A 6000-nucleotide genomic window follows, 5' to 3' on the forward strand; every position below is an offset into this window, starting at 1 on the left:
CTCTATTTAAAGTATGGATTGCATTATTACTAACACTGCTCTACAGCCAAAATGCTTCTGAAATAAATGTAGTCAAACTTTACTAATTCTGGGTCACTGAGAACGAAAATGATGCTTAAAATTGTTGATTGGCTCTAGTTTTCAAGATATGCTATTGGGTCAGTATATACGACCCTTGACTTGGGAATGGCGGAGATAAGTGAGTTATAAAGGGAAGGGATCTCAATTTAAACCAGAAATGACTAAAATACATCTTGGACTGGATCTATGAATAAATCTATGACTGGGTTTGGACAGTACTTGCTTTTTAGGCAAAACAATGAATGATGCAATCTGAAGTTAATATTGCGTCATACATGATATGAATTGCATCATGTTATCCTAGAAGTCATGGATGATGCAATCATAACGAAGCTTACATCACTCTGCTAAACAAATTGCCCTATATCAGCTCTAGAAATCATACAGTGTCGTGCTCTCTTATTTGTCAGTGTTTGATTTTTCAAAGGGACACATTTCTGTTTAGCCAAAGTGAGCAGAGATGCCTCGTACTTGTGTGAACAGTGCAGATAACTTCTGCTATGTTTGTGGTGAAGTGACTTTTGCATCACAAAAGCACAGTATAACCACTATGGTTAAGAAAGCCTATCACCTTTATTTTGGCTGCAAAATTGGAGATCAGGACAAGAGGTGGGCCCCACACATATGCTCCAACACTTGTGCAACAAATCTTCGCCAGTGGTTGAACAGGAAAAGGAAATCTATGCCTTTTGCAGTGCCAATGATTTGGAGAGAGCCAACAGATCATACCCGCAATTGTTACTTCTGCATGGTGCCTCCAGTTGGGAAAGGTGTGTCAAAGAAGAAAAAGTGGACTGTGCATTATCCAAACATTCCATCAGCTGTACGCCCAGTACCCCACGGAGAAGGACTGCCGGTTCCTGATGCACCAGAATCATTCTCACTTGAGTCAGACGAGGAAGAGGAAGAGGATGAAACTTCTGGTCCTGAACCATCAATGTCACAGGACCTACATTTTCTCCCATCCTCTTCTTCTGATCCACACCTCATAACACAAGGTGAACTGAATGAACTTGTCAGGGATTTGGAACTACCCAAGAGTAAGGCAGAGCTGTTGGGCTCCAGACTACAGCAGTGGAATCTCCTGGCAGGTGATGTTAGGGTTTCCATGTTCTGTGACCGTCAAAAGGATCTTGTCCCATTCTTCTTCATGGAAGGTGATCTTGTAGCCTGCAACAACATCGATGGTGTGATGGCAGGCCTCAACATCGTTCACGATCCAGATGAGTGGAGACTGTTCACTGATTCATCGAAGGCGAGTCTTAAAGCTGTTTTACTGCATAATGGCAATGTTTTGCCATCAATTCCAGTTGGTCATGCAGTCCATATGAAGGAAACCTATGACAACATGAAACAACTTTTGAGGTGCATAAACTAGGACCAACATCAGTGGCAGCTTTGTGGCGATTTGAAGGTTGTTGCTCTCTTGCTTGGTCTGCAGACTGGATACACAAAGTACTGCTGTTTTCTCTGCAAATGGGATAGTCGTGCAAGAGATTCCCACTTTTCACATTTGTGTGAATTATAACACAGCATCTTTGTGGAAAGTGGACTGTGGATAATTTTATCTGATATTTACTTTGCAAAGGAAACTATTATAATCTTCATTTATGCCTTAGCGACGGAATTCTTCCCTCATATATACAGATGCAGTTGCTATTGGCTTCAGTGGAAGTGGCACATGAATATAATCAGGCAGATATTCCTCTGTTTTTAATAGTTTACTAGCTCATGCATAAATCTTATTTGCCCATCCTCATCATGAAGTTGGGAAAGCTATTATATTTAGCTGTAAAATCTAAAAAATATAAAAACTGCTTAAACTTGTACCTCACATGTTCTGTGCTCTTTTTTCTTTTTTAGTCACAAGGACCTCTGCATTATAATAGCAGTTTTGTTTCAGAGGAGCTAGAATCACTGCTATTTTTTTCCTCAACTGAAGTCAGACTTCTCTGCCTGTAAGTTCACAATTGCTTGCTGTGGAAATTATTGTGATGACTCAGAAAGAAAATTGTGACTTCAGATGCTGAATAAGCAGCAGGAGAAGATGAGATCTTAAAAGGGTCCTATTTTCTTATAGATATCTTCAGTAATAAAAAACAGGAAAGACAGAAAATGTATTGTGAACAGGAATAATTATTTCTAAAGTGAATGTTCTGTAAAGTTTTCCACAAAGCATCATCAGTTCTATTTATTGATTGCACTGAAGTTTCTGGGTATACACAGATAGAACACACTTGCTGTCCTTCTGAATGATCTGTACCAAGTAGATCCTATTTTTGGAAATTTAGTATGTTCTGATTTCAGTGGAATGTTAATGGACAGTAACACCTCAGCACTGATTACTAATAGCAAGTTGAAAACAAAAATGGTTACTTAAGTAATATCCTTAATCTTCATTTTTTCCTCAGTGTTGCAGTTGTTATGTCTTCATTTCTCAAGAACTATTAATTTGGTGCCAGAAGTATGGCTGAGAGGATTAATAGCTGTTTGTGATATGCTGGAGACGTAGGTTTGGAAAGACTACAAAACTTTTGGTCTTGCGTCAGTGCTGAGAACATGCTAGAAGTCAAGCTTGATGTCTCTGAGGAGAGGATATGGCTTTCAACTTGACCTTGAACTCCTAACTGCACCTTATGAAGGGAAACCTCTTACCCTTGTACCACATGCGTGGGTATGGTGTGTGTGTAAAAATGATATGGAGTTTAAAAAATCCAGTGAAAGAGGAGGGGTGGGAGAAAACCCTGACTAAATAGGCCCAAATTCTCACTTTCATTGCCTTACAGGGATGAAAGCCTCTACAAAATCTCCTTATCTAGGTTAAGTAGGGTGAAGAACAAATGCCCAGCAGTTTGAAGACCTCTCTACTTCAAAAATGTAAACACAAAGTACTAATTAGGCTGATATTGCTAAGTGTAAGACACATCGTAGGTCTGATTAGCAGTATTTTAAAATCCTTTTCACTTAATATATATTTTTAAGCAAGTTGCATGACTAAATTATAATTATAAACACTATTTATAAAACAAGAAGAGAAGGAAGGAGAATAAAGACATATGTAAGAGGAACTGCATACAGCGAAACAGTGAGGTCCCCAAACAGCTGTTTTAATTTAAATTTAATAAAATATTAAATATATTTCTATTAACATTGTTATAAAATAACCCCCCTTCCCCTGAAAATAGTTTTGGAGTCTAAACTACTTGACAGGACCCCTTTAATAAAAACAATATGCATTTCAAGAACATAAAATGAATCCGGAATGCTTTCTGAATTAACTGAACCACAACCTTTAATAATTCTAAAATATTATAGCAACATGATTTTCCATGCTGATTGTTCAAATCCATATTTTAATTACCCAGTTGGGTCTTTTCAGAGACATAAATCCAATATGAAACATGAACATGATATCACAATATCATTTTTTACATAATGAGTATTTAGACGGTTATTACAGAAATGAGAGGAGGGAAGAAGGGAAAATAGAAGAAAAAGCAATACACATATCCCTTCCTAGTTGGGGGATTTCCAGCAAATCCATGTTTTAGGCTTTAGCAGCAAAGGCAGCCAAGTATGTCTAATATTTCCCTCCACAACTCTTCCGACATCCAGCTGGCCACCACTCTTTGCAGGTGACTGAGCTGCTTTTAAATTTTACCTTTGATGTAAATAATTTGTTGGCAACTTACCACCCCAGTGGAACCCTTACAGGGTATCAAAAAACTACAACCATTACTTGATGGAAACCCCATCCTGAAAGAAATCTTTCTTGAACCTCCTCTCTGGCCTTCAAAACAACCCTCCAATCTCATCATCAGAAGCTAGCTCCCCACTGACCAGAGCACACCAACTCAAAGTGGCACCAGATGCTGCCAGAACAAATGCAAAACCTGCAGACATATCTCCACTGCTCCAGTGATCAGCACCCTCCACAACACACCTTTCAAGATCCATGGGTCCTAAACATGTCTATCACAACATGCAATGTACTTCATCCAGTGCACTAAATGCCCCCAACAGCAACTATGCTCTTGAATGAACTCACACAGGAAAATGATAAAAGACAAAAACATTCCATCACCTGTGGGTGAACACTTTTTACAAAACAATCAGTCTACATCTGACCTATCAATCCTCATCCCCAAAAGAAACCTGCACACCTTCAAAAGATGAGCCTGGGAGCGTAAATTCATAACTTTGCTAGACACTAAAAATCATAGACTGAATAAAGACACTGGATTTATGGCTTATTACAACAATCACTAACCCACTAACAATGCCCTGCTCCCAGCTGCCTTCTCCCCTCTATGACTGGAGGGGTAGTAATTGACCACTTCATCTTGAATGGTTCCTTGAAATGTGAGTTAACTATTTACGCTAAACAGTCTCTTCCACCTTGTATTTAGTTCTGACACTCTGAGTATGTTTCCCAGACCTGAAGAAGAGCTCTGTGTAAGCTTGAAAGCTTGTGTCTCTCACCAACAGAAGTTGATCCAATAAAAGATATCGGCTCACCCACCTTATCTATCTGCCTACCTGTCTGTCTGCCTGTCTGTCTGTAGACTGTGAAATTCCTGAGCCAGGGAGCATGACATTTTGAATGTCTGGAAAGCACCAAGTACATTGCAAATGCTACCATAAAAACAATAATAATAATTTTCAGGTCTGCCGAGACAGCAAATAGGGAAGATTCCACGTAAAAAAATTGCCCACCTGAAGATGAGAGATACTCCAGAGGGATAACCCAGTAGGGTTTGTCTTCTCCTACCTTGGAAAAAAAGTTCTCAAGCATGGAAAGTCCAATCAGAGGATTCCCTCCTGGAATCTAAATCCAAGCAATTGTGTTTTGCGAATGTGTAGAGAGAAAAGTATGCACTTGCTTTGCAGATGTCTGTGATGAAAACATCCCTGAAGCAGGCAGTGATGGCAGCCTTGTCTATAATCAAGTGAGCTTTGACATAGCGTATGTAAAATGCAATCAGACATCCATTTAGACATGGTCTTAGTACAGCACAGCTCAAAGAACTGGTGTCAAAAAAGCAAGAAGTTAGGTGGATTTTTAAGGACTTAAATTTGCTTCCAATTAAACTCCAATGATATTTTGACATTGGACCTATGAAGATGCGCCTCCCGGATAAGGATGGAAAGAATGGATAAGCATGAGAAGAATAAGATAATATGCTCATTAGGATAGAACTGCCACACCACATTGAAGAGGAATTTCGGATGAATCTAGAAGACCCCCTTACCCTTGTAAAATCGAATGTAAATTGAACAAGTTACCAGGACTTGAAGCTCACTTACTATATGGGCTGAAGTCACAACCACCTGGAAAATGACCTATCAAGTAAGAAACATAATCTTATAGAAAATTAATGGCATAAAGGGAGATTTCATCAGCTTTGTCAAGACCATGTTATCATCATTTGACACAGGGCCATTTTTATGGGTGGGGGAGGGGGTGTATTGAAAGCCTCAAGCCCCAAAGGAACCAGAAAAAAAAAGTCTGAAGAGACAGTAATCCAGTTTATAATACCTCAAAATAACTGTCAAACATACCAGGATTGAGTTATTCTTTAAATTACACTCACAGGTGAAGGAGGTAATCAAGCAGATTTTGTAGGACAAGAAAATGGTCTTGGAATTATAAATCCTTCTAAATGGTTCTGAGATGCTGGAATATATACCACAAATTTGGAGACACCATGTCTACAGATGGCTACCTTCTCAGGAGCTAAGCTGTCAGAAGAAGGTTCCTGGCTTGGCCTGGAGTGAGGAATCTACATTCTGAGTAATGAGCTGAGGCCAGACTCCCAGTCCTGCAGAAGATCAGGCCCGATAACTGAGCATACATTCATACCTAGACTCACTGTCTTAGGCTAGGTCTACACTACCCGCCTGAATTGGCGGGTAGAA

Source organism: Malaclemys terrapin, chromosome 7 (assembly GCF_027887155.1).
Source record: "Malaclemys terrapin pileata isolate rMalTer1 chromosome 7, rMalTer1.hap1, whole genome shotgun sequence".
Taxonomy (NCBI): domain Eukaryota; kingdom Metazoa; phylum Chordata; order Testudines; family Emydidae; genus Malaclemys; species Malaclemys terrapin.